The sequence below is a fragment of the Marmota monax genome, unplaced genomic scaffold (assembly GCF_021218885.2).
Source record: "Marmota monax isolate L192 unplaced genomic scaffold, Marmota_monax_Labrador192_F-V1.1 WCK01_AAM20220418_F8-fsc00065, whole genome shotgun sequence".
Lineage (NCBI taxonomy): Eukaryota > Metazoa > Chordata > Mammalia > Rodentia > Sciuridae > Marmota > Marmota monax.
The window spans coordinates 8,724,716-8,734,890 of record NW_026694038.1 but is presented as its reverse complement, the minus strand read 5'-3'; positions in this window follow the sequence as shown (position 1 = coordinate 8,734,890).

The window sequence follows — 10,175 nt, the reverse complement described above, 5'->3', positions numbered from 1 at the left end:
GTCCCAGATATTGACTTAGGCTTTGGAGATATAATAATGAAGAAGACACTCAGTGAGATCACTGAAAAATGGGATACCTTTTGTCAATATGAGAAGAGATCTATCTCTGATTTATTAGACATCATTTAATGATGAGTATACCATTGTGAGAGTTTCTTTGGAAGCATTGATAATATTTCACATTTGCTTAAGCAAGATTACAAATTCAAAAGTCTCCAGGGTCAAGCAACCTATGTAAATTATTCCCGCAGGTGTAAACCTGATAGGGATTGTCTTTCATTTGAGGGCACTCAAATTTAAAACATAGTTCTATCAAAATAAAACATGTCTTTGGGCTATGTGATTAAGATCATTGTTTTAATGCTTCAGTTTTTATCAAGTGAACTCATTTGCTTTTACTTTATCAGCACAAAAAACTGTAAGGCAGGCTGTCCAGGTATTAGTGTACTTATTTACCAACAAGTAAACAAGTCATAATACCCCTCCTATCCACCTGGGTGAAGTTGTAATTAGTATTCTAGTAAAATAATCTAAGATGTATATCAGTATAGCAGCTGGCCTCTGGGGAAGGCTCCCTATGGGTTTTATTTGACCTTTTAGGGTATCATGTGTGAATTCTGGCTGTAGATAAATGAGGTACATTCAGCATCATTGCTGAATGTACCTCATTTATCTACAGCCAGAATTCTGAGCCTTGACCTCCTTAATTATACCATGCTTAGATATAGGGCATCCAAGACAGCCTCTTAGTGCTACTCATCCTTAAGGAACTATTTAGCATACAGAATGTGGCTCAGTGACCAGAACTTGTCCTTGAATGCCCTGGTTGATATAAAATATAACCATTCTCATACACTACTCTGTGAGAATAAACCAGGAGATAATAAATTGTGGTGTTCAGTTGTTCCTGGACTCAGGTATGAAGCCCAGGTGTGAAGGAAACTGCGCTGGATGCTTCCTCCTGTGTTTGGGAAGAGGAAGGGCATATAGGCTGGGACGTGTTCAGTCACTTTTTCTGAATGTTGCTTTTTTGCTTTTGGACTCCAAAAGCAAAGAAACATGTAATATGTGAAAAGCTAAGAAACTCTGCTGCTTCTACAGGGAAATTGCTAGTCTAGCACATTTTTGTAAGTTCTTCAGAGAAAAGACTTAATTTATCTCTGTAAACTTCCAGATGGTAGCTTGATGTTTTTGCTGCAGTAGGTGTTCAATAAACATGAGTTTGAAATGCATTTCTTTTTCTGTGTATTCTGAGAGAAATATAAACCTTGTATGGAGTAATAGAGAGTTCTGAGGTTCCACTTCCTAATAGCAGTAATGCCAGGGAAAATGTGGATGGTGAGGATTGGCTGGAGATAATGACAGGTCCAATGTACCTCCACTCAGAAAAGGATTCCATGACCAAAAGACTCCATGTGCTGACACCAACAGCTTGACCTCCCTAAGGAACACACTGATCCTACTTTTAGTAACTGATAAACAGTGATGTGAAGGGAATTCTAATTCAGGAATAAGGACATGATTAGGTATTAGGGGAGTACCATGTGTTGCTCCCCAAGGAGCAGAATCTGTCCGTAGCTTGCAGGATGCTTTCTAAAAAGAATCCTTGAGATAAGTACCTTTGGGAGAGGAAGGAAGCATGATCAGAAAGAAGAATAAGTGGGGTTCTGATGCAGGCCTCATGTCAACCTTGGGTGACCCTGAGGGGAACGCTAGAACTAGAACAGACCTTCAAAGTTATCCCAGGTTGGGCCAGGATGCCCAGGTTGTTATACTTTTATGTCAATCAATTATCAGGCATGAACTACCTTGGGAAGTAGCATGACGTTCAATGAAGCCCCTCAGGGGAGCTGAGGCAATCCCTGGAATTAATAAAAGCCAAAAGCTGACTGCAAACCACACTCTTAGCAACCAAGGCAATGAGTCCTTCATCAAAGAGGGATCCTGGCAGTGACTCACAGCATATGGTCCAGTGAAGGACTTGTTCTACTTGGGTCTACTTCCTCAAATATATTCTGAAAGCATCCCTTCCAGGATTCTAGTGGATTATACCTCATGGGGGAATTTAGCAGACGTCAGTAGAATGAATTATGGCTCTGAGACTCCAGCTGGTCTCAGAGCTGCAACTGATACCATCATTTCCCTTCCCTACTATCTGTTCTAGATTCTCCTCAGTTATCACCTCTGGTGGTTTCAGTGTTATGTCAGTCAGGGTGAGGTTTCTATGCCTTTCCATCCATTGTAAGAATTAGGCATAGAAGTATTAAGTAATATCCCAGTGGGTCACCCAAATTTCAAACAGAAGCTCTGCCTTTTCTTGATAATCAGGGTCAATTCCCACTGCCAGGATGGTGACTCCCCTTCTTACTTGCCACAAGTTCCCTTAAGTGCCCAAATGGCAGTCATAGTTTATAACTGAAAGGAATTTTTCATTTATTCCCAGGTTGACATATTCTACCTCTCAAAATCAAAACCTCAAACCTGAGAGATTAGAGTTGCAAGGAAAGAGAGCACTGAGCCCTCACATGGAAAGTGATGGCAGTCATTGGAGTGATGCCAAGCTAGCCACTTCTTCTTGTAACCTTTGGTTCTTATACCCATCTATACTTCCTGTTAGAACACAATACCTGATTAAGTTCCTTGAATTATTTGTTAAGTATTGTCTTCAAGTTTACATGTCAGCTATCCCTGTAACAAGATGTTTCCATGTTCTATCAGGCCATTAACTTCTGAGTGATGAAGTATGATAAGAAGAGTGAATCTCATGGTAAAAGGCCTACACCCACTCTTCTTCTACAAAGAAAATCCCTGATCTAAAATGATAATATATGGTCTCCTATGTCTGTGGACCATTCTGGAAGCCTTGGTTAGTGGTTTTGGGTGAGAACTTTCAGGCAGTAAAGGCAAATCTGTCCCAGGATATAGTCTATTACTGTCAGAATGATTTGCTGGCTCCTTTAAAGTAGAAGTCCAATGTATTCAATTTAACACCAAATGACCAGTGGCCCTTTTCAGGAAATGCTAATATACACAGTGCTCAGTGTTGAATTTTATTGATAGTAGTTTGGATATTTGGTAATGGCTATAATTAGAACAATCTTGGTAAGTGGGATCCCATGCTGCTGGGCCCTCCATTTCCTCTATCCCTAATACAATGACCACTTCACTCATGGACACTTCTGTCTAAAGTGTTTCCTTGCTTGACTTCTAAGATAAAATGATCTGTTGGTTTTATTTTTGCCTCTTCACTCCTTTCTCAGTAACTTCCCCTGATTCACTTTTCTCTACTAAATTTTAAGCACTGTTGACATCCCAAAGTTCTGTTCTCTATTTTTTTAAATTTTTTAATTGATTTAAAAAAATGACAGCTTATGCTAGGCACTCTGGCATATGCCTGTAATCCCAGCTGCTAGGGAGGCTGAGGCAGGAGGTTCACGAGTTCACATGGAAAGTAAAGTTTACAAAGCCAGTCTCAGCAAAAGCGAGGCACTAAGCAACTCAGTGAGACCCTGTCTCTAAATAAAAAATACAAAATGGGCCTGGGGACATGACTCAGCAGTCGAATGCCCCTGAGTTCAATCCCCGGTACCAACAAATAAATAGATAGATACATATATAAATAAATAAATAAATGACAGTGGAATGCATTACAATTCTTATTACTCATAAAAAGCACAATTTCATCCATGTACTTTGGATGTAATGATGTCCATTACATTCCACCATCCTTGCTAACCCCCTGCCCCCTCCCTTCCCCTGCCACCCCTCTGCCCTATCTAGAGTTTGTCTATTTCTCCCATGCTCCCCTCCCTACCCCACTATGAATCAGCCTCCTTATATCACAGAAAACATTTGGCATTTGTTTTTTTGGGGATTGGCTAACTTCACTTAGCATTATCTTCTTCAACGCCATCCATTTACCTGCAAATGCCATGATTTTATTCTCTTTTATTGCTGAGTAATATTCCATTGTGTATATATGCCACATTTTTTTATCCATTTATCCACTGAAGGGCATCTAAGTTGGCTCCACAGTTTAGCTATTGTGAATTATGCTGCTATAGACATTGATGTGGCTGTGTTCCTGTAGTATGCTGTTTTTAAGTCCTTTGGGTATAGACCGAGGAGAAGGATTGCTGGGTCAAATGATGGTTCCATTGCCAGTTTTCCAAGGAATCTCCATATGCTTTCCATATTGGCTGCATTTCTTTTCTTCTCTAGTCACAAATTCTCCATGAGTGAAATCACCCATTAACAAGCCTCCAAACATCAATTCTATACTAATGAGTCTCTGCTTCAGACCATGATCCTGAACTCCAGGCTCATATTTACATCTTAGAAAAAGAACTGTTGAGGCATTATGGAAGGTGGATTCATTCAAACTTAATTCATTTATTCAATGAATATTCATTGAGTTCCTATTATCCAGCTGTTTTAAGGAGATAATAGAAGCAGATAGACCAGAATATAGGCAAGTGGTGGTTGAAGCTATGCGAATGGATGAGATCATACAGAGTCTATATGCAAGGGCAAGACAAAGCAAGCAAGAATCAAACCCTAGGATACGTCAACAATCACTAGACAGGAAGAACATGTCCTATTCAGCCTTATAAATTGAAGAAGGTTTAAAATAAGGAGGTCTAAGATAAACTTATTTCCCATTCAGTGAACTTGCCTTCCTTTTCCTTTTCATCTTTTTTTAAGTATCTTAGTTTCTCAAGTTGAAAACCTGAAAGTCATCAATGCCTCAGCATTTTCATCTTGATCCTCTGCATCCAGTTGGTGGCAAAGTTCTATTATTTCTACCTGTAATGTATCTTTATTTCCAGTATCCCTATTTTTGTTTAGTCTGTGTTAGCTTCCATCCAAAAGTGACATTAGCCTCCTTACTGTCTTAAACTACCTCAAAGGACTAAAGGAAATTTGGTTTGAGCAGCCTGAGAGAAGAACATTTGATTGAAAGATCCCAAAGCTGTGCCCAAATGGGGTTTGTAACTAATTATTACTGTGAGATTTCCTGCCAAATGAGATCTCTCAATCAGAACAGCAGTGGATCAAAAGGTCATGAGTTAGGAAGAAAGTCAATTAGTGTGACAGGTAAGAGAAGCTGGGCTGGAAACCAGAGACACATGCATCTCACTTATAGGCTAAAATGTTCCTCTCTTGTGTTTTGATTACCTATGGAAGTGAGAGCCAGATTTTAAAGTAAATGAGCTAGATAAGATGACATGGATCTTGAAGCCTCTAGTCAGTTCTTCTTCAAATCTGATACATGAGAGGTTACCAAGTAGCATTCCTCATGCTGCTCTAAGAACAGTCTTTCTGAAACACACATTTTGTTGTGTTTAAGCCAGTCTCTGGCTTGAAATACTTCAGTAGTCCCCACAACCTTTAGAAGTTTAGTAGTTCTTAAGCTGAAGACTTTGGTAAAGGGTAGAAATGTGGAGGGAATCTACAAATTATTAAATTTCTTCTGGTATGATATATGTGCATGTAATGAGGTCAAGAATCACTAGTCAGTTCATCTGACCTTCATTTATCTTTCTCCTCTCCTCTTTTTGAGTTACCCTCTAATCCTCAATTCCCTTTCTAGCCAAATTAAACTACTTGCTGCTCTCAAACACTCATGTCTTTGCACAGGAGCTTTGCTTTTGGAATGCTCTTACCTTTTTGTGCAATTTTTAATCATCCCTCACAATCCAACTCAAACATCAAATACTCTCTGAAGCTCTCTTTGGACTTTCTCTGGCAGAATTAGACTCTAAGCATTTACATATATTTCGGTGTCTGAATCTAACATATATGTATTTGTAAATGTCCTTTTTGGCTAAATTTGGAGCTTCCTGATGAGAGAGATTGTATCTCCTTCATCTTAATTTTCTCAGCATCTCTCTGCCATTATCTCAATTAATATTTGAAGAATGAAAGCAGTGCCAACATGTTTGCAGATGAGGGTCCTTGAAATTATATTGAGCTATCTATAGAGATAATTTCCCAGCTTCTGGGTAGGAGGTCAATTCAACAGAAATGGAACATATCAAAGGTATTTTATTCTAAGAGCCTTTCAAATAAAAGATTATAATTATGAAGAACACCATTGTCCACTTCCTACCCCCCCTTTTTTATCAGTAATTAATATTTCTATTTGAACCAGAAATGTTAAACTTAATCAACCCATAAGGCCACAACTGTTTAAACTCTAGCTACTTCTTTTTAAAAAACCACAGCCACAACCATTGTTTTATCTTCAGTACTGCTTTAACTTGTTCTCCCTGGACTTACCGGCAGGTAACACAATCCTTGAAATGAGTTGAGTACTGGCTGTGATATCATTGGCTCAAACAGAGATTAAAAAGTAGACATTGTTACACCAAATATAAAATGAGAATGAAAGAAGTTATATATGGGGTCAAATGCTTTTGGTCTAGTCAACTGAAATCTTAATAATTTCATTTCCTCTTTAAATCTGACTTCTAAAATTATTTTTTTTACACACAGACTAAGATATGGTGTTAATACTTAAAGATCACATCTATTTGTGGCTGATGAATAAAGCTTTCCATAACAAAAATTTAGCCTAATTTTCACATAGTTCTCACATTTTGCTTAGAGAGACTTTATATTCTGATGATAAAATGCAAAAGAAAAGAAAGAAGAGAAAGGAAGGAGGATAAGGCTAGCATCATTCTGAATGGAGAAAAATTGAAGGCATTCCCTCTAAAATCTGGAAAAAGACAGGGATGCCCTCTATCACCACTTCTATTCAATATAGTTCTCGAAACACTGGCCAGAGCAATTAGACAGACGAAAGAAATTAAAGGCATAAAAATAGGAAAAGAAGAACTTAAATTATCACTATTTGCCGACGACATGATTCTATACCTAGAAGACCCAAAAGGGTCTACAAAGAAACTACTAGAACTAATAAATGAATTCAGCAAAGTGGCAGGATATAAAATCAACACTCATAAATCAAAGGCATTTCTGTATATCAGAAATATACAAAACGTCTGAAACGGAAATGAGGAAAAATACCCCATTCACAATATCCTCAAAAAAAATAAAATACTTGGGAATCAACCTAAAAAAAGAGGTGAAAAATTTGTACAATGAAAACTACAGAACCCTAAAGAGAGAACTAGAAGAAGATCTTAGAAGATGGAAAAATATACCCTGTTCATGGATAGGCAGAACTAACATCATCAAAATGGTGATATTACCAAAAGTTCTCTATAGGTTTAATGCAATGCCAATCAAAATCCCAATGGCATTTCTTGTAGAAATAGATAAAGCAATCATGAAATTCATATGGAAAAATAAAAGACCCAGAATAGCAAAAGCAACTCTAAGCAGGAAGTGTGAATCAGGCGGTATAGCGATACCAGATTTCAAACTATACTACAGAGCAATAGTAACAAAAACAGCATGGTACTGGTACCAAAACAGGCGGGTGGACCAATGATACAGAATAGAGGACACAGAGACTAATCCACAAAGTTACAACTATCTTATATTTGATAAAGGGGCTAAAAGCATGCAATGGAGGAAGGATAGCATCTTCAACAAATGGTGCTGGGAAAACTGGAAATCCATATGCAACAAAATGAAACTGAATCCCCTTATCTTGCCATGCACAAAAGTTAACTCAAAATGGATCAAGGAGCTTGATATAAAATCAGAGACTCTGCGTCTGATAGAAGAAAAAGTTGGCTCCGATCTACATATTGTGGGGTGGGGCTCCAAATTCCTTAATAGGACGCCCATAGCACAAGAGTTAATAACTAGAATCAACAAATGGGACTTACTTAAACTAAAAAGTTTTTTCTCAGCAAGAGAAACATTAAGAGAGGTAAATAGGGAGCCTACATCATGGGAACAAATTTTTACTCCTCACACTTCAGATAGAGCCCTAATATCCAGAGTATACAAAGAACTCCAAAAATTAAACAATAAGATAACAAATAACCCAATCAACAAATGGACCAAGGACCTGAACAGACACTTCTCAGAGGAGGACATACAATCAATCAACAAGTACATGAAAAAATGCTCACCATCTCTAGCTGTCAGAGAAATGCAAATCAAAACCACCCTAAGATACCATCTCACTCCAGTAAGATTGGCAGCCATTATGAAGTCAAACAACCACAAGTGCTGGCGAGGATGTGGGGAAAAGGGTACACTTGTACATTGCTGGTGGGACTGCAAATTGGAGCGGCCAATTTGGAAAGCAGTATGGAGATTCCTGGGAAAGCTGGGAATGGAACCACCATTTGACCCAGCTATTGCCCTTCTTGGACTATTCCCTGAAGACCTTAAAAGAGTGTACTACAGGGATACTGCCACATCGATGTTCATAGCAGCACAATTCACAATAGCTAGACTGTGGAACCAACCCAGATGCCCTTCAATAGATGAATGGATAAAAAAAAAATGTGGCATTTATACACAATGGAGTATTACTCTGCACTAAAAAATGACAAAATCATGGAATTTGCAGGGAAATGGATGGCATTAGAGCAGATTATGCTAAGTGAAGCTAGCCAATCCCTAAAAAACAAAAGGCCAAACGTCTTCTTTGATATAATGAGAGCAACTAAGAACAGAGCAGGGAGGAAGAGCAGGAGGAAAAGATTAACATTAAACAGAGACATGAGGTGGGAGGGAAAGGGAGAGAAAAGGAAAATTGCATGGAAATGGAAGGAGACCCCCATTGTTATACAAAATTACATATAAGAGGTTGTGAGGGGAATGGGAAAAAAAACAAGGAGAGAAATAAATTACAGTAGATGGGGTAGAGAGAGAAGATGGGAGGGGAGGGGAGGGGGGATAGTAGAGGGTAGGAAAGGTAGCAGAATACAACAGTTACTAATATGACATTATGTAAAAATGTGGATGTGTAACCAATGTGATTCTGCAATCTGTATTTGGGGTAAAAATTGGAGTTCATAACCCACTTGAATCTAATGTATGAAATATGATATGTCAAGAGCTTTGTAATGTTTTGAACAACCAATAAAAAAATTAAAAAAAGAAGGAGTGAGACAATGTTTCCTGGCTTTATAGGAAATTTAAGCTTCCTTGGATTTATCTAATATTATGAAAATCATTTTAAGTATATGATTACATAAAAAGCTAAAGATATATGTCTTTGAAAGCTTCTATTATTGGTGTGGCAAGAATAAGAGAGACATTTCTAAATCAATAAACAAAACAAAAATCCCACACAACAGGACTGTCTATGAAATCAGTTATTCTGACCATGTGCCTTTATTAGAATTCATGAATTTTATATGGGCACCCATACATCTGGACCAGATGCCTGAAGGCAGTTGCATCCACTACTTTTATTTATAAAATAAATGATTATTATATCCCTCCAAGTAGCACCTTAGCTCACATGCATTTGCTTTCTACGTGCTTTAATGGAGGAAAAGTTCCCTGTTTTTTCAAACTGTGAAGTTGTGAAGATTTTTACTCCACCCTTACTAAAACATTGACTGCTTAGACAGTGAGCTGCCTTGCTTAAGCCATTTCATAAGATCTCCACATGAGTGAAAATTCATTCTAACTGTATTATGGGTCTAAAGAAAGAATCTTGCTTCTCCCTGCCAAAAGTACTTTTATTCCCTTAACTTAAGAAAGTAAATCTGATTTTATAGAACTGGGGATGTGGCTCAGAGGTAGAGGGCTTGCTTAGCATATGTGAGGCACTGGGTTCAATTCTCAGGAGCACATATAAATAAATGAACAAAATAAAGACCCATCAATGTCTTAAAAATATTAAAAAAAAAAAAAAAAGAAATGAGACTAGTGAATACATGGGGCCTTGGTTAGGTTTTTCCTCTCTGCCCACCCCATCCGTGTTATGCAGAATTCAGAACAATTTCTCCTTCCAGATGTTTTTTCCTAGATTTTCTTTTAAAGATCTTGTGCTTTAAAGGAGACAGAACATCCTCTCCTATCATGGATGTTTGCTACTGTCTTTAGCTTCACCATCGTCTGACTATTCTGACTTTATTAACCTTTTCTAAGTGATGGCTGCGTCAGCAGCTCTATTTGAGATGCCTCTAAGTGAGACATATTTTGTGTTTCTCTAATTACAGAACTATCTTGACAATGACAGTTACTGCCTGTAATTACTCACCCTGGTTTCCTGGGAATCTGGGGCAAAA